Source organism: Podarcis liolepis (genome assembly GCF_965112155.1).
Source record: "Podarcis liolepis genome assembly, chromosome: 1".
In the NCBI taxonomy this organism is placed as follows: Eukaryota; Metazoa; Chordata; class Lepidosauria; order Squamata; family Lacertidae; genus Podarcis; species Podarcis liolepis.
Window position 1 is genome coordinate 15,204,429 of NC_139554.1, and position 25,650 is coordinate 15,230,078.

Below are 25,650 nucleotides of genomic sequence, written 5' to 3' on the forward strand. Positions count from 1 at the left end.
AACTGTCTTCTTGGTGGTGTCCCCCACATTGGTGGAATGCCTTCCCTAGTGAGGTGCCTCAGTCTCCCAGCATGGGACCATTCCTGTTACTCAGGCATTTGATGGCTGAAAGTTCTATGCATGGAAACCCTGAAATTATTAGCTTGAGAGCAAGTCATTAATTTTAGGTTTAAACTGTTTAAATAGTGGTTTTAATTGTATTGATATGGTTTCCGCCCTGGGCTCCTTTGTAGGAAAGTGTGAAGTATAAAGCAATTACATACTAATACTAATAATACTCATGGTATAGATATTAATGGGCACAAATAACTTAGGTAATCTAATTTCAGTGAGTCTACTCTGAGTAACACTTAGTTGAATACAACCCATAATCTCCATATTTGGGGGCGAGTACCTCCTTTTCTTTCTAAATTAGTTTTTCAAACGTTTAAACATGTCAGCAAGGCAATCTGTCTCTCTTTCTTATCAGTACAACAACAATTAGAAAAACCCAACATGTTGGAAACTAATCTTGTAATTTTCCTTTGCTGCATCAGCCTTAACTGCTGTTTATGTTAACTGCCACTGTCATAATCTTCTCGCCCACAGTCTCATCCGGCTCAAGACTTTGTCTGAGCACAAGACACGTTGGCGCAAGGACCCTTCGTGTCCTTAAAAAGCTGGTTCGTGCCCATAAACAGGTGAACAAGGAACTTGAAGGCATCCCATAGGCATTGGGTTGGCCACTGTGAGAACAGGATACTAGATGAGACAGACCTATGGTCTGATCCAGCAGGGCTCTTCTGATGTTATTGTGCGCACTCCAAATTAAGAACATAATGCTAAGTCAGACTATGGCTTTGTGTGAATGAACACAGGGTGTGTTGCAAGTGTTGGAATGCAACTCAGTTTGTACTGGAGGCTGTTGAGTCTGCATGGGGAGAAAGCAGACAGAGAGACGAACCTCTAAGCTTCCTAGGCTGTCCTTTCGCCCATACCCTCCAACACTTTGAAGCCAAATTCCAGGGCGCCACTTTCCCAGATGCCATCTTCCCCTTTTTTATCGCATGAGGACTGTGGCCATTTTGATTGCACACTGCAGCTCACCCCCCACAAACAAAAAAACACATTTCAAGGGTGCAGCGGCCAGAAACATGCAATTTGGGGTGCCACACAAGGGAATTCATGCAAGATCACAGGGAACATGGCAGAGGGCCTTCTCAGTAGTGGCCCCCTCCCTATGGAACACCCTCACTTCAGGTGTCAAGGAAATAAACAACTACCTGACTTTTAGAAGACATCTGAAGGCGGTCCATTTTAGGGAAGTTTTTAAGGAATGATGTTTTTATTATATTTCTAGATATGTTGTAAGCTACCCAGAGTGGCTGGGGAAACCCAGCCAGATGGGCAGGGTACCTTTGGAGAGGAAGCATCTGAGAACAAAGACAAGGCACAGTTCTTTGTATTGTCACCTTAGTTAGCTAGAACTAGGATATTTCTTATCAAGTATGTATTTTCGTTAACACAGTTAACTTTTTATTTTCCCAAACTTAAGAGTTCCAATGTGGTCATAACCAAGGGTGAAGCATGCTCCTGCCACCAGGGACAGAGTGATTGGTTCAGCTTTCAGGCTGCGTGTTTACCCTGCACGCATATTCCAAGAGGCTCCTTGAGGTCACAGTGGCGTTGCTCCTACCCCAATTAATAATAATAATAATAATAATAATAATAATAATAATAATAATAATAATATTTTTTTGTATACCCTGCCCTTCCCAGTTCAAAAGCCGGGCTCAGGGTGGCTAACAACAAATTTAAAACACTTAATTATAAAAGCAGCATAAAATACACTATAAAAAGAAGAAGAGGAGGAGGAGGAGGAGTTTGGATTTGATATCCCGCTTTATCACTACCCAAAGGAGTCTCAAAGCAGCTAACAATCTCCTTTCCCTTCCTCCCCCACAACAAACACTCTGTGAGGTGAGTGGGGCTGAGAGACTTCAGAGAAGTGTGACTAGCCCAAGGTCACCCAGCAGCTGCATGTGGAGGAGCGGAGAAGCAAACCCAGTTCACCAGATTACGAGTCTACCGCTCTTAACCACTACACCACACTGGCTCATGAATAGCAATAAAATTCAAAATTCAGAAATCAATTTAATTCTGCTGCTGGTGCACTTGCTGCAAGCTAAGTTGCAGCTTGACTTAGAGCTCACAGCCAAGTGCATCGCCAAAACCTGGGCTCGCGATTTGCCTTGCTCCAGACGAACCATGAGCTGCAGCCAAGGTTTGTTCTGGGATTTACAGTTCACCCTTTTTGTCTGGAGGAGATAAACCATGAGTCCAGGTTCAAACATGTTATATCAAACAGTGGCTTAGCTCACTACAGCACAGGATCTGGGGGGGGGAGGGGGAGAGTGCAGCAACTGCGACCTCCCCTTTAGGAACCATAGCATTCGCGCTGAGCCATAGTTTGCCTTACCGTGCCTCCTGAACCAGGGCAATGTCTTGCGCTCAAAACAAAACAATGGACCGGATGCAATTTCAAGCTGCCTGATCAACAAAAGGGCTAATAATGTATTGGCAATATTTATGAAATACTATCAATTGTTTCTTAACTCATAAACAAAAGCCATATAATACGTGAAAGAAGTCACAAATGCTTAGAATGGTGTGTGACCACAAAGAAACAATTGAAGTTGCTGGGATAATGAACTGTAGTACACTTTTGAGTGAGAGCTGATCCACAATCACGTTATGTACCTTTGGGGACTGTTAACTTGCTGATGAAGAAATATCGTTGACGCAGTTCATTATCCCGGAAGAACTGTTGTGTTTCCTGTTTGTTGCTGCTGTGCTTACAGCACCACCCGGCTCCAGTTCATTCTCAACCAAACTTTGATATAGATATGAACCTCGGAAAGGCTTTCTGCCTCAACTTCAGCGCTTCTTTGTGGTTACTCACCATTCTATGCATTCCTGTTGATGGAATATTTATTTGACATCTATTAGTTCGTGACTTCTTGCATGTATTAGAATCATAGAATCATAGAATCATAGAGTCATAGAGTTGGAAGAGACCACAAGGGCCATCGAGTCCAACCCCCTGCCAAGCAGGAAACACCATCAGAGCATTCCTGACATATGGTTGTCAAGCCTCTGCTTAAAGACCTCCAAAGTAGGAGACTCCACCACACTCCTTGGCAGCAAATTCCACTGTCGAACAGCTCTTACTGTCAGGAAGTTCTTCCTAATGTTTAGGTGGAATCTTCTTTCTTGTAGTTTGGATCCATTGCTCCGTATCCGCTTCTCTGGAGCAGCAGAGAACATCCTTTCTCCCTCCTCTATGTGACATCCTTTTATATATTTGAACATGGCTATCATATCACCCCTTAACCTCCTCTTCTCCAGGCTAAACATGCCCAGCTCCCTTATTATATGGCTTTTGTTTATGAATTAAGAAACGATAGTGTTTCATAAATATTGCCAAAGTGGTACCTCTGGTTGCAAATGGGATCTGTTCCGGAGGCCCGTTCGCAACCCATGTCTGTGTGTGCGCGGGTCACGCTTTGCTGCTTCTGCGCATGCGTGTGGCGTCATTTTGCATGCCTGTGCATGCGTGAGCAGCGAAACCCAGAAATAACCCATTCCGTTAGTTGCGGGACGCAAGCTGAAAATGCACAACCTGAAGCAAACGTAACATGAGGTATGACTGTACATTATTAGCCCACGTGTTGCCTTTTGTTGATTAGATTGTTTCGTATTGTAACACAGGGGATTTTCTTTGTAATAAGGGCAGGAGGGTACGCAGGTTAAACCACAGAGCCTAGGACTTGCCAATCAGAAGGTTGGCGGTTCGAATCCCCGCGACAGGGTGAGCTCCCGTTGCTCGCTCCCTGCTCCTGCCAACCTAGCAGTTCGAAAGCACGTCAAAGTGCAAGTAGATAAATAGGTACCACTCCAGCGGGAAGGTAAACATGTTTCCATGCGTTCCTCTGGTTCGCCAGAAGCGGCTTAGTCCTGCTGGCCACATGACCCGGAAGCTGTATGCCGGCTCCCTCGGCCAATGAAGCGAGATGAGCGCCGCAACCCCAGAGTCGGCCATGACTGGACCTAATGGTCAGGGGTCCCTTTACCTTTACCTTTAATAATGGCAACCTGACAACAGGTGATGAAAAACCCCATGCTCCATTGAGCTGAACATGGCAACTTCTAGGATGTTCTTTCGTATGCTAACCAGAGCGTTGTCCCAAAAACTTATCTCTTCTGCAATTATTTTATAGTTTGCATGCATCTTTCGCTACCATTACTGGACTAAGTTATATCTCGATTAACTTAGGATTTCCCTCAACATTCAAGGGTGAAGAAACATTTTAAGTGCAGAAGGAAAGGTGGTTCTACAAGCACTGGAACATAAAAAGGTAAAGGACCCCTGACTCATATATATATTTTATTTCCTGGTTCCCAAGTTTCTAGCATGCCATGGAAGAAGAATCATCAACATCATTTTCTCCTTCACTGGAGATTTTTTAACAGAAGTTGGATGGCCATCTGCCAGAGATTCTTTAGCTGTGATTCCTGCATTGCAAAGGTTTGGGCTAGATAGCCATTGGGTTCATTTCCAATGCTACAATTTTATTATTCTGTGGCTGCACTGCATTTTTCAGTACCTACAGGGAGCTGGTGGCAGACATGATCCTAGTTCCTCCACCACCATCTCCTCTTCATTTCATTTTAATTTTGGACAGGGTTTTAGAAATGCGAATGTTCCCAATCCGTCAGACAGAGACGCATGCTGCTCACTGTTCTTTACTGAGCTTGAAGTGCAACGACCAAATGTCTGTACATGGCTTCCCCCGAGCAGAAGGCTGTGTGGGCAAGTCTTTCGGAACATAAGCAAGGACCAGACAATTGTCAAGACAGTGGAGGGAAATAAAATGTGGGGAGGGGGAAGAAAAAGAAGCACAAGAGACTCCAAAATGTCTGCTTCCCTCTCTCTCTCCTCCCGTCCCTGACCCCTGACCAGCAAATAATGTTCCAGTTTGTTCATTCCACACAGTTAAGCTACAGAGGCAAATTATTTGCGGCAAGAAAAGAGCAAATTACTGTATTTTTCTGTGTATAAGACGATTTTTTTGCTTAAAAAAATAGGCAAAAGTTGGGTGTTATCTTATACATGGATAGTGGATGCAGAGGGGAGATGTGCAATTAATGGCAGCAGCAAGCAGGAGATCGGCAGCGGCGATTAGGCGGGTGATTGGTGGCTGCGGCAAGGCCTGCTGGTGATTGGCTGCAGCTGCGGGAATTGGGCAGGCGATTGGCGGCTGTGGCAAGTGGGCGGGTGACTGGGCTGTTGGTGGCAGCGAGCGGACAGACAATTGGTGGCTGCAGCGAGGTGTGCGATCGGCAGTGGCTGTGGCAAGCGATCGGCAGTGGTGGGCAGGCAGGTGAGTGACTGGTGGAAGTGACCTCGCCCTCCCCCAAAAAGCTAAATAACTTAATTTCTTAATTTTGGGTTTTTAAAAATAGGGATCGTCTTATACGTGGGAACGTCTTATACACGGAAAAAATACGGTATGTTCACTGGTGATACATACTACTAAAAGCTTGGGGCACAAACTGGATGAAGTTCAGTACAGTGGTACCTCGGGTAAAGAACTTAATTCATTCCAGAGGTCCATTCTTAACCTGAAACTGTTCTTAACCTGAGGTACCACTTTAGCTAATGGGGCCTCACACTGCCGCCACGCTGCTGCCATGCGATTTCTGTTCTCATCTTGAAGCAAAGTTCTTAACCTGAGGTACTATTTCTGGGTTAGCGGAGTCTGTAACCTGAAGCGTCTGTAACCTGAGGTACCACTGTACTTCCATCCCCCACTGAAGTCCTGAAATCTTTGACTGGGTTGTGTCCTTGGTATCTACAACAATGGGCAATGAAATCAGACTTCTAAGTGGTTTAAGAAGTAAAAAGGCCAAATACACAAGCATTAAAATATAAACATCCATATCCAAAATACCATATTTACTTAAATCTAATGCTTACCTTTTGGGGCCAAATCACGCTGCGAAAATTAAGGTGTGCATTAGATTTGATGGCATATTTGACTCGAGTAAATATAGCTAACAATAAAACAATCCCATTAAGACAATACAGCAAGTAGAACAAGAGACTTGGGTCGAGAGACCGGTGGAATCCCTGCATAAATAGGTGTGTCTTCAAAAGCCGGCGGAATGCCAATAGAGATGACGCCTCATATTTCCAGAATACTGGTGTCACTAGCAAAAAGACTGCTTCCGTATCACACGTGTAGGATTGCACTGTAAGGCTGTAATCCTATGTGCACAATTCCTTTAGAATAAGTCTCATGCAATCCAGTGAAACAGAGGAGATGGAGGGGAGGGATGGTGCTGCATATATGGCCACCTGGCCACCTACCGTTAACTGGGATGTCAGGGGGTGGGGTGGTAGCAAGGTTAGGACAGTTTGGTCACAAAGATTGGCTCTGCTGGCGCAACTGAGCCACCATGACCTCTCTGCCTTCTGCCCCACCATCCAGATATGAAGGAGCAACACCACTGCTGGGAGGAGATGTCCACAGCAGCACCCCTCTCCACCAGCCATTCCTCCTACCCAGGAAACATGCATACAGTGGTTGTTCGAATTCCTGCTCCATGATTGCAGTCATGGGATTGTTGTCTGTCACATGACGGTGTATGTTTTGACTCCACAGAGTGGGAAGTGGCGGAGACAGGATGTTTGTGTTACTGTGTTCCATGAAGTGGGACTGTTGTCCTTTGTTCTTTTTCTCTTTGCTGTCTGATGCTAGAGAGAGGGGGAGCCATGTTATGTTGCAGTGCTCCGTGTGTGTTTATATGTAAATAAAGTAGATTAGCCAAAATGCTAAGTTGCTGAGGTCTGTCATGCAAGGTGCGAAGACTCTGCGGATCCCTAAGTGTGCCGGTGTCGGTTAGCATCGGTCGCTGAGATGTTCGGGCTGAAGAAAGATTTGAAGCTCCCGAACGAAAGACCAGGAGGGAGGGAACATGCCAGTCGTGCATGTGTCTCTGCCAAGGTCCTACTTGAGTGTAGGCTGAACTCCTGACAGTGGTACCTCCGGTTGCGGATGGGATTCGTTCCGGAGCTCCAGTCGGATCCTGAGATTTTCACAACTGGAGGTGCCTGTTCTGCGCATGCGCCTGGTGCGGTAGAGTGCTTCTGCACATGCGCGCATGGTGATACCCAGAAAAATACTTCTGGGTTTGCCGCGTGCATATACCGAAGGATACATAACCAGAGGTGCTTGTAAGTAGAGGTACCACTGTATTACGCTTACATTTTGCTTGGATCAACCACAACCTGGCCTTATATGCACACAATGCTCATTCCCCATGCTCAACCAAAACACTTCTTGCTTTGTCGGACCTGAAAGCCGCAGAGCAGGCCACTCCATCAACTGGGGCACAGGATCCCCTGACTCCATTCACTTCCACCTGCACAGACCGTAAGAAGCACCATATAGTTGCACGAAAGTGCAGAACTTTATTAAGTCAAGACTGCATACAGCATGCCGCACCGACAACAGTGGGTGCCGTCGCATCGTTGTTGACCGTGTGCAATTCAGAACGCAGACCAACTTGGACAAATATTGTGAGTCGCCTAATAAACAAATGTCAAAAGCAAAGAGCATTTTATGGCAGCGACAAAAATAATATTGAATATGGGTAGGCAATATTCACTCAGCTCTAGCGGGAACACAGGGAAAGAGACAGATGGGTTAGAGTGCAATTCACTAAAATTTAATGGGACATCTGTCAATCATTGCAATTAACTACAGACTGAACCCACAGATTACAGTTATAATAGGTACTCTCTGTTCTATGGGAGTTTATTTCGAACAATGTATGTATGGTTAGGTTTGTACCATTATAAGGAATTGGGGGGTGTCTTGTGATTTCTTTTCTCTTCTTCTTCTTCTTCTTCTTCTTCTTTTTTTTTTACAAAAAGCTAAAATCAATTTAAACTCAGTTTCCAATGAAATAAGGATTGCCACAGAGCAATGTAATGTAGTGTCTTGGAAGTTAGTTCAGTTGCACAGAAAAGGCTGCACTCGACCACGGGGCGAAAAAAGAAAGGAAATTGTTAGTGAACAAAAAAAACCCCAGCCCTGTGGATTCCAAAGCAAGAAACTGTAGCCGATGTGCTGAAGGTAAATGTGAAAGCAAGAGAATGAACTGAAAATGACAGGCCTGCCACCATTAGATTATTGCAACTTGATGTATGCTTTTAAGGTCATGATCCTGCGCTCCCATTTGGCATTGGGAGTCCTAGGGAAATGGTTTTTGCTTTTGCTTTTGGGTGTAGCTTTATCATGAAACAAGGACCCATACCTTATTCCCCCCCCCCCCCCAGCGCTTTCTTTGATAGAATTCTTTTTTAAAGTTTCCAAAGTAGTTACAGAATGCCTTCAAGAAAGCACTGCCCTGGAAGAAACAGGAAGCTGATTTCTACCAGACCACACTATAAGCAGTATATAAATACTTTCATAAACAAATAAATGCAAAATAGGAATTCGTTTGATTAATTTGGTTGGGCTTACGCACACCCCCATGCCAGAGAGACGGGTGGAGAGACCGAGAAGTGCCTCTGAGCATGAACAGATTGCCCTTCCTCACCAGCCAACCCCATCTCAGTCTCAAGCTTTCCTCATAAGAAAGGTGCCTTTCCCTTGAAGACTTCTGTTTACAGGCTGTGGGCAAAGACAGATGCTGACAAGAAGACGCACAACTTTTCCAAATTCAAACCAGTCCATGAGCACATGTGAAATACGACAAAGCACACCAGGCTTGATTTGCTTAATGGCCTGCCAGAAGTATGAGGCCTACTGAACAGCACAGAACTTGGATGCCCTATGCAAAGGAGGCTCAGCGGTTGCTATGGTAACAGGACAAAGTACTTCCACGCAGGAGACTGGCACTTGGGCTCCTATCTTCCCCTTGAAAATTATCAGGGGTTATTTGTTTGCTTATCTTTATCCTTATTTATTGGGAGAATTTATATATTGACCTGCGCAGGTTCATAAGCAAACAGCAAAAGCACTAAAAGTGCCTATGCATACAACACAGTCACATCATCATCGCACAATAAAACCATCTGTGTTTAAGAAGTACGTGAAAAATGATTCCAAAGTCTGGGAGGCTAAGAAGGGTTTTTGCCTAGAGGATATCCCATTGCAAGTCTGGCTTGTGGGTTTCTCATATGTATTCAGTTGGTTGCTGTGAGAACAGGACGCCGGACAACTTGGGCCTTTCGCCTGAACCAGCCAGGCTCAGCAGCTGAAAAGGCCCTTACTCTGGTCCCCACTTGCTTTCTCTCTAAGGTAAAGGAACCCCTGACCATTAGGTCCAGTCGTGGCCAACTCTGGGGTTGCGGCGCTCATCTCGCTTTATTGGCCAAGGGAGCCGGCGTACAGTTTCTGGGTCATGTGGCCAGCAGGACTAAGCCGCTTCTGGCAATCCAGAGCAGCGCATGGAAACGGCGTTTACCTTCCCACTGGAGCGGTACCTATTTATCTACTTGCACTTTGACGTGCTTTTGAACTGCTAGGTTGGCAGAAGCTGGGACTGAACAATGGAGCTCACCCCGTCGCGGGGATTCGAATCGCTGACCTTCTGATTGGCAAGTCCTAGGCTTTGTGGTTTAACCTACAGCACCATCTGCGTCCTGCTTTATGTCTAGCCTTCTTCTAATCCAGGAGAAGATCATTGGAGAGGATCTCAGCAACGAGCATGCCAGCTTGGTCCCCTCTCCCTTCCATTGCCATTGCTGTCCATGAGCTGAAGGCCACCTGTCGGAAGCACGGACTTGTAGATGTTCTCTGTGCAATGGAGAACTCTGGGAAATAAGAGTTCTGCATAGCGCAGGGATCCTCCACGAGTAAAAGCTGACTCCCTGCAACTCACAGAAGTGATGGGGACCAGGGATTCCTGAATTTCGAGAACACCCGAAGCAGGTTTCGGATGACAGGGGCACCAGAGAAGGACCTCTACAGAAGATCTAAATAGCCAGGGTGTTGGACGTTCTTCAAGTTACCTGAATCCCTAGCCATGCTAAGGCTTTAAACATCAGAAAGGAGACTAGAAATCATCCTCAACAAAGAGTGTTTGAAGAACCAGACACCATTGATTTGCCACCTGGCTTGTTTTGTACTTATTCTGACAGCTCCCCTCCCTGCCCCTACATCTCCGCACAACAGTTTCTTTTAAGTCGGTTTCCTTGCATAAATCAATTAGCACATGCAAATGAGCATGCATGCCTGAAGAGGGGGTTGCGGAGGCGTCCCCACCCCACCCCACTGCCCATTTCCTCTAGGAAGGATGGCAACTTATATCCACAAGTCAGCTTGGCATGCCCAGAATTGGACCTATGATTCTTGAATCCCAGGCAAAGTTTGAAAAAAACAAACTGTGCCGGCTCTCAGTGGAAAGGAGCTAAAGGTGAGAGAGACAGATAGCGCATGATTAGACAAAATTGGCAGGATCGATTATTTTCTGATTCCTCCAATCTAGGCATTGTTCGGTGCCAGTTTCCTGTAGGGCTTAAGCTGGGAATAATGAGCATAAGGTAAGATAGTAAATCCAAACCCTCTTCAGGAATTCAACTCCAACCCACAACAAAAGTTTGAAATGTTGGGGGGGGGGGAACACTGGCAGCCATGTATTAAAAAACGAAAAAGATTTATATTCTGCCCTTCATAATAAGATCTCAGGGCAGTTCACAGAATCCATAGCCTTCCACGTATTGGGACCTGAGCTTGTTCAATTTCAAGATGGGCAGTGAGAACACACAGCCCCATCGTTCTGCCCTGACATTGAGGTCCAGTGCTGAGCGCCTTCTGGCAGTTCCCTCACTGCAAGAAGCCAAGTTACAGGGAACCAGGCAGAGGGCCTTCTCAGTAGTGGCACCCACCCTGTGGAACGCCCTCCCACCAGATGCCAAAGAGAACAACTACCAGACTTTTAGAAGACATCTGAAGGCAGCCCTGTTTAGGGAAGCTTTCAATGTTTGGTGCATTACTGTATTTTAATATTTTGTTGGAAGCCGTGCAGAGTGGCTGGGGAAACCCAGCCAGATGGGTGGGGTATAAATATATTATTATTATTATTATTATTATTATTATTATTATTATTATTATTATTAAGTCCTGTGATTGGCGCCTTGGTTTTGGAGATTGCATCTAACCAACTATCTGTCCCAGCTAAAAAGGCGATGGATCCACCAGCTCTGAGGCAGAGCAAACGAACTCCGAGATCTTCAGCAAAATTCCCAGCATGCCCAATTAAAATATCCCCATTAGCAGAGCTTAAGAGAGTCGTTGCATGTCCAAGGAGGCCACGCTGAGCTGGAGAGTTATCAAGGTCTATCTAATCTGCTTCCAGTGTGGCCTGACTCATACATTTATGTAAGGCACCGTCATACATCCATGTAGAAAAACTAAAAGTGGGCTCATCAGTTGCCCATGTTAATTCATTTGAATCTGTGTTAAATAGTTTAGCTGCATGGTGGGGGTGTGCATGCAAAACGACTGTTGCTTAACAGAACCCACAGGCAGCGTCCTCTGTACCCATAATATTGACTCCAAAATCAGCCGTCTAGGCTCTGTTTTGCTTTCGGAGGTGTGTGCTGGGGGCAGGAATCGCTTCTCAAAAGGCTGTGCTGTGTGACATTTTTTCCCTTTCTTCCCACCAAGCACTGAATGTCTTGCTCGCCCAGCTCGGGGACATAAAATGCTGCCTTTGTCCAGGTTACGTGTAGGCGGGCAACGCACAAGTTTCCCTGCTCCCTTCCTCCACCTCCGCTTCAAGGCACTTCAGTCGAGAAAACTGTTCTTTCAATCCCTGGCTTCTGTCAAGCAACTTATCGCTCAATGGTGGCAAATTAAGGGATGGCTTTATAGTGCAGGTAAATAGGGACTTAAGAGTAGGGGCCCTCCACACCCCAGGTGTGGCAGCTGCTAAGTTGCAAGGATGGAGACAGAAGTCAACAAGACAATAAGAGCCCATGCATTGCATAACGGAGGTCCCGGATTTATCCCCAACATCTTCAGGTCAGGCTGGGGAAGACTCTGGTCAGACAATACCAAGCTAGATGCACCAATGGTCTGAATCAGTGGCTGTGTTCATCTCTGCCAAGCTAAGCAGTTGGCTCCTTACCTCTCTCGCCCTGACCTAGCCACTGTGATCCACGCGACAGTCACCTCCAGACTGGATTATTGTAACTCGCTCCACGTGGGGCTACCCAGAAACTCCAGCGGGTGCAGAATGCCACGGCGAGACTCCTCACTGTGGAAACACATTCGCCCAGTGCTATACCAGCTGCACTGGCTCCCGGTGGAGTACAGGATCAGGTTTAAGGTGCTGGTTTTAACCTTTAAAGCCATATAAGGCCTAGGACCCTCATACCTCTCCTGGTATGCCCCACAGAGGACCTTACGGTCTTCAAACAAAAACACCTTGGAGGTCCCAGGCCACAGAGAGGTTAGGCTGGCCTCAACCACAGCCAGGGCTTTTTCAGCCATGGCCCCGATCTGGTGGAACGCTCTGTCACAAGAGACTAGGGCCCTGTGGGACTTGACATCTTTCTGCAGGGCCTGCAAGACAGAGCTGTTCCACCAGGCCTTTGGCCAGGGCACAACCTGACCCCCTCCTCTGGCAATCCTCACAGAACTCTAGCCCAATGGTTGCCATTAATCTGATTTGAACTGATTTTATAATGAACTGATTTTAGAATGTTGTATCATTTTACTGTTGTTAGCCGCTCTGAGCCTGGCTTCGGCTGGGGAGGGCGGGATATAAATAAAATATTATTATTATTATTATTATTATTATTATTATTATTATTATTATGCTCAGTCGTGGCACATGGTTTGTTCAAACCAGGGGCAACCAACGTGGTACCTTCCAGACTATATATATTTTTATTTATTTAGGAATTTATTTGCTGCTTGCATTTTAAGGGAGGGGAGAATCCCTAAGCGGCCTACAACATATCTTAACACATCATAAATAAAGACCAGTACAACAAAATCCCACATTGTAAAACACCTTACAAATCAGGGCATCGTCTTAAGCCTCAGGACAAGCACTGCACATGGAAAACAGCTACAAAGAGACAATTAAAATCCCACGTTTTGAAACATCATTACCAGCTAGACAAAATATCTACTTGCTAAATATCGAAATAAAGGGTTACAGATGAGAGTCAACAAAACAGAAATCTTTTGTGGGGTGTTCCAACTCCAGTCATCCCTGACCTCTGGGGATAGCTCAGTTGGTAGAGCATGAGGCTCTGAATCTTAGGGTTGTGGGTTTCATGTTGGGTGAAAGATTCCAGGAGGCCGGACTCAATGACCCTCATGGTCCCTTCCAACTATGAGTCTATGATTCATTGGCCATGCTGATGAGACCTGGAGTCCAGCAACACCTGGAGAGTTGCACATTGACTAACACTGGTTTAAACCAGGGTTCAAAATTCGCCAGGGCACAAGGCGCATTTCACACCAAGTGAAGATGCCCGGGCGCCAGGATGGCGTCTGACATCGTCACCATCTGGAGGTGCATGCCTGGGGGTCCTTGGATCGTGACTGTTTTCACACACTAGCAACACATCCTGTAGAATTCTATCCGCTCTATTTTAGCTGCACAATCAGAACGAAATTCAGGAACCAAAAGTATTGAAGGTGTATTGACTTTTGAGCCGTCTGGCTAAAAACGGCAGCTAGGCATTCCATTTTTGCGACTGTAACCCTGGTTTAAGGAGCCGTTCGGCGCCTAGCTTATATATCTGAATTTCTAACGATGGTTTAAACCATGATGTTGCATGATTGAGCTCTGGAGGGCTCCCATTCCACTTTCCCCTTAGCCCATCCAGGAGTAAGTCCGGACTTAACATGACGCCCAAACCAACATTCATGGTTTGTTACTCTCCAAGCCACAATGTGTAGCCAAGGTTTGTTCTTGGCTTCCCACTGGTTGTGGCTTTCAGAGAGAAGCAAAGCACCAATGCTGGTTCAGACATCAGACAGCCGGTGGTTTGTTTGTTTGTTTGTTTGTTTGTTTGTTTGTTTGTTTGTTTGTTTCCAGCTGGAGGAAGAGAGTCGTGCAAAGAGAAGCGCTTGAGCTGCATGCACCAACATGCAACACTTGCACATTGTGGTTTAAGCAAACAACCCACCTTGGCTCAGCGTTACAGGCAAACGCAGCCAGTGTAAGGTGTCTTCCTATGTCCTAACAGTGGTTGTGTGGTACCAACCACAACTGTCTCATCTCAAGAACAGCGGCATCAGCGATCTATTTTTGTTCACAAAGTTGTGCATGTTTTGGTGCTGTTACTAAACTCCGCAAAACAACAATTAACAGGGGGGGGGAAGAAAAGTGTGTGCTCATCACAGCCAGCAATAGCTCAATCACACTCCCTTAATGGCATGAAAATAACAATTCCTAAAACCACTCCAAAATATAGAAAATGGGTTCTCACTCCTTATGTCCAACAGAATCTTTAGGGGCAGCCATTGCTGTTTAAACTACAGTGGTACCTCAGGTTACATACGCTTCAGGTTACATACACTTCAGGTTACAGACTCCACTAATCCAGAAATAGTGCTTCAGGTCAAGAACTTTGCTTCAGGATGAGAACAGAAATCGTGCTCCGGTGGCGCGGCAGCAGCAGGAGGCCCCATTAGCTAAAGTGGTGCTTCAGGTTAAGAACAGTTTCAGGTTAAGTACGGACCTCCGGAACGAATTAAGTACTTAACCTGAGGTACCACTGTATTGCAATTTAAGGGATTGGGTTTTAATCCTCCACCCACCCAACTCCCCTAAGCCTGTTAGCATACAGGGGAAATGCTAGCTTTTTCCCTAACATGAGGAGGTGAGAATAAAAGCAGGTATCTGTGCAAATTAACGGGAACATTCTTACAGTGCTTTTTCTGCCTGGCAGTCAGTCTCCGGGATTCATAGAATCATGGCCAGCCAACCTCTGCTTAAAAACCTCCAAGGAAGGATATTCTACCACCTCTCGTGGGAGTCTGTTCCACTGCTGAACAGCTCTTACTGCCAGAAAGTTCTTCTGAATGTTTAGTTGGAATCTCCTTTCTTGCAACTTGCAGCCATTGGTTCAAGTCCTACCCTCCAGAGCAGGAAAAAATAAGCATGCTCCCTCCTCCATATGAGAGCCCTTAAGGTATTTGAAGATGGCTATCATATCTCCTCTCAGTCCCCTTTTTTCCAGGTGAAACATACCCAGCTCATAGAATCATAGAATCTTAGAATCATAGAGTTGGAAGAGACCACAAGGGCCATCGAGTCCAACCCCCTGCCAAGCAGGAAACACCATCAGAGCACTCCTGACATATGGTTGTCAAGCCTCTGCTTAAAGACCTCCAAAGTAAGAGACTCCACCACACTCCTTGGCAGCAAATTCCACTGTCAAACAGCTCTTACTGTCAGGAAGTTCTTCCTAATGTTTAGGTGGAATCTTCTTTCTTGTAGTTTGGATCCATTGCTCCGTGTCCGCTTCTCTGCAGCAGCAGAAAACAACCTTTCTCCCTCCTCTATGTGACATCCTTTTATATATTTGAACACCCCTTTATATATTTGAACACCCCTTAACCTCCTCTTCTCCAGGCTAAACATGCCCAGCTCCCTTAGCCATTCCCCATAAGGCATCGTTTCCAGGCCTTTGACCATTTTGGTTGCCCTCCTCTGGACACGTTCCAGTTTGTCAGTGTCCTTCTTGAACTGTGGTGCCCAGAACTGGACACAGTACTCCAGGTGAGGTCTGACCAGAGCAGAATACAGTGGCACTATTACTTCCCTTGATCTAGATGCTATACTCCTATTGATGAAGCCCAGAATTGCATTGGCTTTTTTAGCTGCCGCGTCACACTGTTGGCTCATGTCAAGTTTGTGGTCCACCCAGACCCCTAGATCCTTTTCACCTTCCAGTGCTCCTCATAAGGCTTAGTTTCCAGACCCTTGATCATCTTGGTTGCCCTCCGCTGCACATGTTCCAGCTTGTCAACGTCCTTCTTAAGTTGTGGGGCCCAGAATTGGACACAGTATTCCAGGTGTGGTACTATTACTTCCCTTGATCTGGATACTATACTTCTGTTGATGCAGCCTAGAATAGCATTAGCTTTTCTTGCTGCTGCATCACACTGTTGACTCATGTTCAGCTTGTGGTCCATTAAGACCCCTAGATCCTTTTCACCTGTTCTGCTAGTAAGCCAGGTGTCCCCCATCCTATATTTGTGCATCTGGTTCTTCCTGCCTAAGTGCAGAACCTTACATTTGTCCCTATTTAAATTCATTTTGTTAGCTTGTGCCCAGATCTCCAATCTGTTAAGGTCATTTTGAATTCTGGTTCTGTCTTCTGCAGCATTAGCTACCCCACCCAGTTTGGTGTCATCTGCAAATTTGATGAGCATCCCCTCAATTCCTTCATCCAAGTCATTTATAAAGACATTGGACAACAAGGGGCCCAGGAAAGAACCCTGCAGGACCCCACTTATCACTTTTTTCCAGGATGACAAGGAACCATTAATGAGTACCCTTCGGCTTCGGTCAGTCAACCAGCTACAAATCCACCTAACAGTTACCTCGCTCAACCCACATCTTACCAGCTTCCTCGCGAGAATATCACAGGGGGACTTTGTCAAACCAGGGAGAGAGTTCATACCTTCAACCAGAAATGAACGTTGCTGCCAGTTTTACAGGGCATAGTGGATTCATTATTTCTATAAATGTAATTGTAGGTGTGAAATTTGCCAACCTGATGGGAAAATGTCAGAAGGCGGGGGTGAGGCTTGCTTTTTTTCACACCACCAGGTTAACTGCAAGGGAGAAAGAGAGCACTGCTGGGCTGACTAAATTTGGAGCCTATGGAGTTTCTGAAGAATTGGGAAAAGGTGGAACAAATGAACGCTAAACATAGATGCCGTGGTAGTTTGCCAGGTTCCATTTGTGACATAGTTGTGGTGGTGGTGCCCCTGGTGCGGTAAAAAAAATATCCCCAAACCTTCCTTGCACCCAGTTCTACCCAGTTTACTTTCAGTGGTGGGAAGGATCAGCAGTTAAGATGCCTAGACTTCTGTACGCAGTGCTTTCTCCTGGGGGGATGCAGGGGTACACATACCCTAAACATTTTGTGAATCTAAGCTTGGCCTCATTGAGGGGCAGTATTTCAATATGAGGAGGAAAATGAAGGTAAAGCTAAAGGGGCCCCTGACCGTTAGGTCCAGTCGCGGATGACTCTGGGATTGCGGCGCTCATCTCGCTTTACTGGCCGAGGGAGCCAGAGTACAGCTTCTGGGTCATGTGGCCAGCATGACTAAGCCGCTTCTGGCAAACCAGAGCAGTGCACGGACTCGCCGTTTACCTTCCCGCCGGAGCGGTACCTATTTATCTACTTGCACTGCATGCTTTTGAACTGCTGGGTTGGCAGGAGCAGGGACCGAGCAACAGGAGCTCACCCCATCACGGGGATTCGAACCGCCGACCTTCTGATTGGCAAGCCCTAGACTCTGTGGTGTAACCCACAGCGCCACCCGCGTACCTATTTATCTACTTGCACTGTATGCTTTCGAACTGCTAGGGTTGGCAGGAGCTGGGACCAAGCAATGGGAGCTCACCCCGTCGTGGGGATTCGGACCGCCGACCTTCTGATCGGCAAGTCCTAGGCTCAGTGGTTTAGACCACAGCGCCACCCACGTCCCTAAACATTTTTTTAAGAAAGAAAAAAGCACTGCCTGTACATACCAAGTGGAGAAGAATGGGAGAGAAAAGAGGCAGGATGTACACACAAGTGCATGCATTTAAACCCAGGTGTGCACACAAGCTAGTCCACTGCTGTAATGCATGTCAGTGTGTGCAGTTGCTGCTTTTCGGAAGGAGGGAAGCCAAGAATAGTGCTGGGTCTGGGAGGGTAAAAGCGGGCACATTGCTAGGGGGGCATGTTAGGGGGTGGCAAGATTACTGGCTTGTTGCGGAAGTGCTGCCCTGTTCCCCACCTGGAAGTGCGCAGCTGAAGCAGCCTCTGCCTTCTGGGGCGGCATTTCTTAGCAGCACTAAAATGGATTCTCAGTTTGGCTCTCCCCCCGCCCCACCCCAAACCACAGCAGGTAGACTAAAGAAGAATGCACAGCCTTTCTAGCAAGGACTAACACCAGATTGCATGGGAGCGGTGCAACTCCACTGCTTATCAATATTGATTATGGCAAACAGCCAGCATGTTGCCCTGCTTCTTTATCCCCCGGCACCTCTCTGCGGAAGCCCCGGTGCAACTGGTGGGGCTCAACTCTGAGCGCCTGACTCCTAGACCGTGCAAACTGCCCCCATCCAGCAGCAGAGTTCCGCTTTGGCAGCTAGGGGCGAGGCCATCCTCAAGCTTGGCTGTGTGGCCACAGCAGGCAGTGCACCGGGCTCGAGGCTGGGGAAAGCAAGGCGCAGTCGGTTTCAAGCACTGCGTGTCTTCACAGATGGGCAGGACCCATCAGTGCCAGCGCTCAAGGTGGCACCTGGCGGGAGCTTCACAGGGGAGGAGAGGAGTGAACAGAGCTCCCTGCCAGCAGCAGCAGCAGCAACAGCAGCAGTGTCAGGCAGTGCCTGGCTGGGCCACTGAGACCAGCTAGAGAGGCTGAGAGCGGGCGCTACAAACTCGCAGGCTGCGCTGGCGATTCTGGGGGGCACTATCACTGCTCCATCACTTCCTCCTCCTGGCAGGCTCCTGCCATCGCCGCTGGTTCCTTAGCAGCCCACTAGAGGGCCCTGGAGCACAGCCTGGTGAGCCTTGGCAAAGCAGGGACCAAATGGGAAGCCGGGCAAAAAACACACACGTTCCCTTCATCTGTCCGTCCACCCCCCCCCCCGGCTCTTGAGCAAAACTGGGGTGGGGGCTTTTGAAAGAGTGAACAGAGATGGAATGTGGGGGGATCAAGAGAGAGAGAGATTTCTAGTATAATTAATATTAATAATAATAATAATAATAATAATAATAATAATAATAATAATAATAAATAATACAGTAATAATATTTTGGTAGCTTCTAGTTTAGGAGCCACTTCTGCACCATGCAAATGCATCAATCAGCATTATATATATATATAGAGAGAGAGAGAGAGACACACACACGTATATACATATATATATACATACTGCATGTTGCAGGTGGCAATTTAGTTCCACAGCCACAAATGAGGAGCGCCCCCCGCCCCGTGAGTTCACAATGGGGGTGGAGGGATGGGGGCGGCAATGCTGCTTTTACCACCTGCGGCAAGATTTACAGCTCTGCCCCTGGCCAAGTACCCCTGCAAACTCAGAGGTTGTTCAGAAAAGCAGAAACATCAGAGACACGGTGTGGAATTTCCAAAGACATGAACTGAGAACACAGAGCGAGCCAAAGCAAGAAACTCGAGAGAAGTAAAAGCTTCAGGTTTCTCACATTCCTAGCATCCAAAGATCCATCTTTTAAACACTGCTGTCATTCATCAAGGATGTTTGGGCAGCACATTTTCTCAATGCAACAACAGAGACTTTTTCCAGAGAAACCACCATTATTGCCAAACACTTTGCTTAATATTCTCTCCCACTGCCACCACCCCCCTCCAAAAAAAAAATCACTCCTTGCACATCATTTCTTGCTGGCAGTACATTATACCAAATGCAATCATGTACCCCTCCTCATTTTGTGGAATGGCGGTGGCGAACATACTTGTCATGCACTTGCAGGCACTTTGGTACAGGTGGGAAAGACGAGCTCTGAAACCCTGGAGAATGACTGCCAGCCAGAGTGGACACTACTGGCCTTGAACAGGGATAGGCAAACTCAGCCCTCCTGATGTTTTGGGACTACAGCTCCCATCATCTCTAGCTAACAGGTCAGGGATGATGGGAATTGTAGTCTCAAAACATCTGGAGGGCCGAGTTTGCGTATGCCTGGCCTAGCTGCACCGAACGCTCTGGCTTGGTGTAAGGGAGTTTTATGTGCTTGTATTTGTTCTTTCAGATATTATGTGCTCAAGGTACACAAGCACTTACAGGAAGGAGCACAATGCCTTTTCCAAGCAGCCGTAATACAATGCACAGGAATCTGCGCCCACTCGTTTTCTGCTTTCACAAGGCTAAGGAAGAGGCGGGTGTGCAATTTGCAAAGTACTGATGCTAAACAATGGCTCAAAAAAGATGCGGCTGGAAGGATGCTACTAGCAGCATCCCTAACTTTTACACCAGCCTTCGCCAGCCAGGTGTTCTCCAGGTTTGTTTTTTAGGCTACACTGTGGCTGTGCTGGTTGGGGCTGAAAGATTTATACAGCCTGGAGTTGAAGCCAAATGCCCTACAGGGTTGCTGAAAGCTGTTTTACATGTTCCCCTTTCACCATCCTTGGCCTTAAACCTGAAAGACGTGGTACTAGGATCTGCCACATCACACTGTGGACTATTTCACCCACATACATTTTTAGGTGCTCGCACTGAAACCGAATGTGCCTGAGAGCGAAACACTACACTTGCTTACAAACCCATACATCACACAAATACAGAGAATCAGAATTGGAATTGAGGGTCGCTTTTGGGTATGTTCAGCAGCCAGTCTGGCTTTGCAACTGCAGAACGCGTTCCAATAGTTCTGTAGGCAAATCCTTCGCTTTGAGACTTGGTTCGCCTTCTGAGGGCTCCTGAGCTGGGACATGCAAGACAAGCTGATAATTATAGCTGCAACTTCTCTGTGCTCCGTTTGCAAGTACTATGCAAACTATCAATAATGGCAAATTGGAGACATGCAATTATTTCACTGATGTTCACGCAGACAGCAGTTGCTTGCTCCGACACTTACAGAAGCCAGTTTGCTATTACCGTCATTTTTGTTCCCTTTTGGGTTGTCTGTTGCAAATCTTTACCATTTCTCTCTTTCCGCTTCATGCAACACACAGGATGTTTCGTGACTGAGGGCGAAAAGCTGCAGGTTGTAGATTAGACTACGATTCCATATACCCATCTTATTTCTACAAATAAAAGGTTCCACTCAAAAACTGGAGCTAGGAGTCACAAGTGTTTTCATTCTTCCTCTCTCCTTCCCATTTTGCTCCTCCGTGCTGCAGGATGCAATCCTAAACATACTTTTCTGGGTCTAAACCCTGTTGAGCTAAATTCTATTTGCTTCTGAATAGACATGTATTGGACAGCACTGCCAGTTCTCGGCTGGCGATGCCGCGTGCCAATGAATTCTTGTTAGCAAACTGACGCTGAAATCTTAACTTTCTCCTAAAACCTTTCACCACTGCTGTACATAAGACACAAACCCCTATGATAGACCAGAGGAAAGCATCGCCCTGGTTTAACTTCTGGGAAAGTAAGCGCTAGGAGAAGGGAAATTACCAGATCCTCCGATTTAACTCTCCAAAGAAAATCCTTGACCACAAAAATGATCCTAACTCACAGGTTTAACAGCTACTGTTGTTCTGATTCCATCATGCATGTGTGGTGCTAGTTCTGCTGTTGATACTTAACCTTGGTTCTTTACCAATTTCCTTCATATCCTCTCCACTTATTCCTCCCCCCCCCCCCCCGCTCAGTCTTGGCATTCTGCATTCTCGGGCTGCACCTCTTCCTTCTGCCACCGATCTGTGCTTACCAAAACGGTAAGTGTTTGACTTCCCTGGGCATAGCTCAGTTGGTTAGAGCGCGGTGCCGGTAACGCCAAGGTTGCAGGTTTGATCCCCATGTGGGACAACTGCATATTCCTGCATTGCGGGGGGCGGGACTAAATGATCCTTGGGATCCCTTCCAATTCTATGACTTTTTGGATCTACTCTCCCCCCCTTTATTCTTACATTCACCAACATGAGCCGGGTGCAAAAGATATATAGGTTAGCGTACAAACCCAGTTTATTCTGCATTCATGGATCTCCCAGTGCTGTTTGGGAAGCATAGCTCAGTCATTATGAGCATGAGACACATAATCTCAGGGTTCTGGGTTCGAATGTCGGGCAAAAGATTCCTGCATTGCAGGGGGTTGGACAAAATGACCCTTGGGGTCCCTTCTAGTGTTTTGACACACTCCCCACCCCACCCTTTAAACCAGCTTCAATCCAAATTAAGAAAATGTCCCAACTGCCTCTGAACACCTTCCTGAGCTCAGGAACAAGTTTTGGGAACCAGAACTGAAGAGGGCTCGCTCGTCCTTTTGCACAAAAGTCACAATCCCGCTCCCGTTTGCTCCTCGGAGCACTTCCGGACGAAGGTTGGCTATTTAAGGAGCATTCCTTCTGATTTGTTTGTGCAGAGGTAAGAGGACCCATGGCGTCAAAGTTCCCTCCCGCGTGCCAGTAAATGTTCCCATCACTTTCCTTATCGCAAGAAGCCTGATCTGTTCAGGAAAGCAGATCTGTTGCACAAGACTTCCTAATCAACGCCCATGGTGAGACCTGGATTTGCCAGTATATGGCTGAATCCCACCCAAAAATAGCAGCCAGTCCAGAAGAGCTCTTTGTTTCTTTAAAGGGGAAAAGGGCACCTTCTTTTTCCTGCTCTTGCTGATGTTAATCAGTCGAAAGTCAGCAGCCCTTGACAATCTACTGCAAAACACGCAGAGATCTCCCAGTACAGCCCAATCTACCTTCTGCCCAGCCCTGGAGTAGGGACTACTGGAAGGGTGGGGGCTTGCTTGGGTTTAAAGGCATTTGCTGAGAAAGCTCCTGGCAACCTCCAGGTTAGCTCTCCTGAACCTATGCACAGTTCTCTACACACTTCCTTCAAATTTCTGCACACTTTCCTTACATCAGCCCAGATTCAGCACTCTCCCTTGTGCTCCCAAGTCACCTGCCCCTGTGCTTGCTCTGAAGCAGAGGTTTGGATGCCCACCCCCCGCCTCCATCCTGAATGCTGTAGTTGAGATTCCTGCACTGCAGGGGGTTGGACTAGATGTCCTTCAGAGGTCCCTTCCAACTCTACAATGCTATGATTCTTCTGCTTCTACCTCATCCTTTCCACTGCCTCACCTCTGTTCCTTCCACCCCTCAAGCCGCCATCCAAAGCATGCTTTCTTGGAAGACAGTCCCGGTAAAATCGACAGGGCTTACTTTGGAGTAAATGTGGCTTACAGCCTACTCTTTTTGCTCCCCATCTCTGCTTTTTCCTTCTGCGCTGTGACACTTCCACACGCCCCTGCTCCAAAGGCCACTGCCAGAGAGAGCCAACAGCGCAGGGTTGTTGTTGCTGCTGCTGCTGCTGTTTTTAAAGGGCCAGACAATCACCTGCAGGTAACATTATCAGAGACAGGTGAACCAGAATACCCATATCTAGACAAAGGATAGCTCTGGCTACAGCTCTTGCCCCTGTGTCCTGCCTATGAGCTTCCCTGGAGCAAATGTGAAGAGACCCCCAACATTTGATCAGGCAGGGGGATCATTATATCATACCTGCCTTACAGTGAGTTACATCTAGCCAAGTATCACCTACACTGGCTGGCAGCAGCTCTCCGGGGTCTCAGACAGGCTTCTCTCCAAGCCCCCCCCCCCCCCGAGATGCTGAGGAATGAACCTGGGACCTTCTGCATGCCAAGCACCAGAGGAACTCACAGGCACCTCTCAGGTGGGTACCACGGCCATTCTCAGAGAACAAGGGTGATTGCATTCATGGTGAGTTTTAGAGAAAAACAGCACTGGCAGGCACAGCTACCGCTTTGCCCTCCAGCTATGTCTGCATAGCTCAGTTGGTTAGAGCATGGGGCTGATAATGCCAAGGTTGCAGGTTCGATCCCCATATGGGACAACTGCATGTGGGTTGGTCTAGATGACCCTCAGGGTCCCTTCCAACTCTATGAATTCTATGAATGCCTCTTTTCCTACCTCCTTTCCAGCCCCTCAACTGTAACCCGCTTCTTCCTGCCCCGCTCGTCGTGCCTCCGGATCCACAGCTGTCAACTTTTCCCTTTTCTTGCGAGGAATCCTATTAGGAATAAGGGAATTTCCCTTTAAAAAAGGGAGACGTTGGCAGCTATGCGGATCCCTTCCTGCCTCCCCCTGCCTCGGGTCCCAGCACCCTTTCCCTCCCGGCCCCCCTTGTCCCCCTCCCTTGCCCCTCCCCACCGCTCCCCCTTCTCCCTGTGCCCCCGGGAGCCGGGACGGCATCCTTCCTTCGAACCGGCCACCCCGATCCCCTTTTCCTGGGGCGGGGAGAGACGCGGGAAACCAGCACGTCTCCGCTGCCCTGGCAAGTCCGGCGCAATCCACGCGGCTCTTGCGCTTACCTGTCCGCGGCGCAAAGATCCGAGGCGCTGCTGCCGCTGCCGCCGCCGTCGCAGCTGCTGCTTCTCCTCCTCCTCCGCGCGCGCGCAGCCGAGGCGGAAAGAATCGGCCAGGCAGCTTTAGGAGGCGCGGGGCGGCGATCCAAGCGCGGGGCGCGCAGCGGGAGACGACGACTCAGCACGCGCAGCACCGGGCACCGCGCAAAGCTGGCAGCCGCTGCGCCTCGATCGTGGCACGCGAAGCAGCGCGGAGACTTCCAGGAAAGGGGGCGGAGTGGAGAGCTGGGGCGGAGGAGAGACGAGCAAACCCCACCCTCGGGCTGGGGTGGGGGGAGAGCTGTGCGCGGCGGCGAGCCCTCGGGCGAGCGGCAGCCCCACGTCGGGGTTGGGTTCCTCCCTTGGCGATCCCGGCGCGCCCTCTTCCTCTCCACCCGACGCCGTCTCTTGCCGGGCGCTTCGTAGCGAGTGCGGACGAGGCTGCTGGGGTTGGCGAAGTTCCCCGACGCTGGAGACTGGAAGAAGGCATCCACGCCCCTCTCTCTCCGGGAGCACAGCGCTCTGGCGGCCTTACCTTTCCCGCCCCGACCTGGCCACTGTGATCCATGCGACAGTCACCTCCAGGCTTGACTACTGTAATTCGCTCTACGCGGGGCTGCCCTTGAAGCTGACCCAGAAACTAGTGGGTGCAGAATGCTGCAGCGAGGCTCCTCACGGGGTCTCTGCCATGGGAGCATATTCACCCAGTGCTTTTCCAGCTGCACTGGCTCCCAGTGGAGTACAGGGTCAGACTTAAGGTGCTGCTTTTGACCTTTAAAGCCCTTCGCGGTCTAGGACCCTCGTACTTACGGGACCACCTCTCCCAATATGCCCCACGGAGAGCCTCAAGGTCCATAAATAGCAACACCCTAGTGGTCCCAGGCCCTAAGGAAGTTAGATTAGCTTCAACCAGAGCCAGGGCCTTTTCAACACTGGCTCCGGCCTGGTGGAACGCTCTGCCTCATGAGACCAGGGCCCTGCAGGATCTGATCTCTTACAGGCCTCTTACAGGGCCTGTAAGACAGAGTTGTTCCACCTGGCCTTTGGCTTGGAGCCAGTTTGATTCCCTCCCCTGCTTTCTTTTTTCTTTTTCCTTTCTCCTCCTGCGACGAGGCTACATTTCAATATTTTAATGTTGTATTTTAATCTTGTTTTTAAGTTGTATTCATTCAACTTGTTTTTATTGCTTGTTAGCCGCCCTGAGCCCGGCCTTGGCTGGGGAGGGCGGGGTATAAATAAAAATTATTACTGCCCTGAGACCTCCGGGTATAAGGCGGTATATAAACCCAATCAATAATTATAATTATAATAATGCTGCTAGCCCCGATGGCTCGGCTCTGCCT

At 47.9% G+C, this 25,650-nt stretch overlaps 1 protein-coding gene across 1 annotated transcript in view; it reads right to left on the minus strand.

The window, feature by feature from the left end:
- The window catches only part of LBHD2 (LBH domain containing 2), a 57,882-nt gene extending 33,348 nt beyond the window's left edge, over positions 1 to 24,534 (minus strand). The window contains exon 1 of the mRNA XM_083458615.1: positions 24,275 to 24,534. The gene's annotated coding sequence lies outside the window, so the exon portion shown is untranslated. The remainder of the gene's footprint in view (positions 1 to 24,274) is intronic.
- Between the last annotated feature and the right edge of the window lie 1,116 nt (positions 24,535 to 25,650).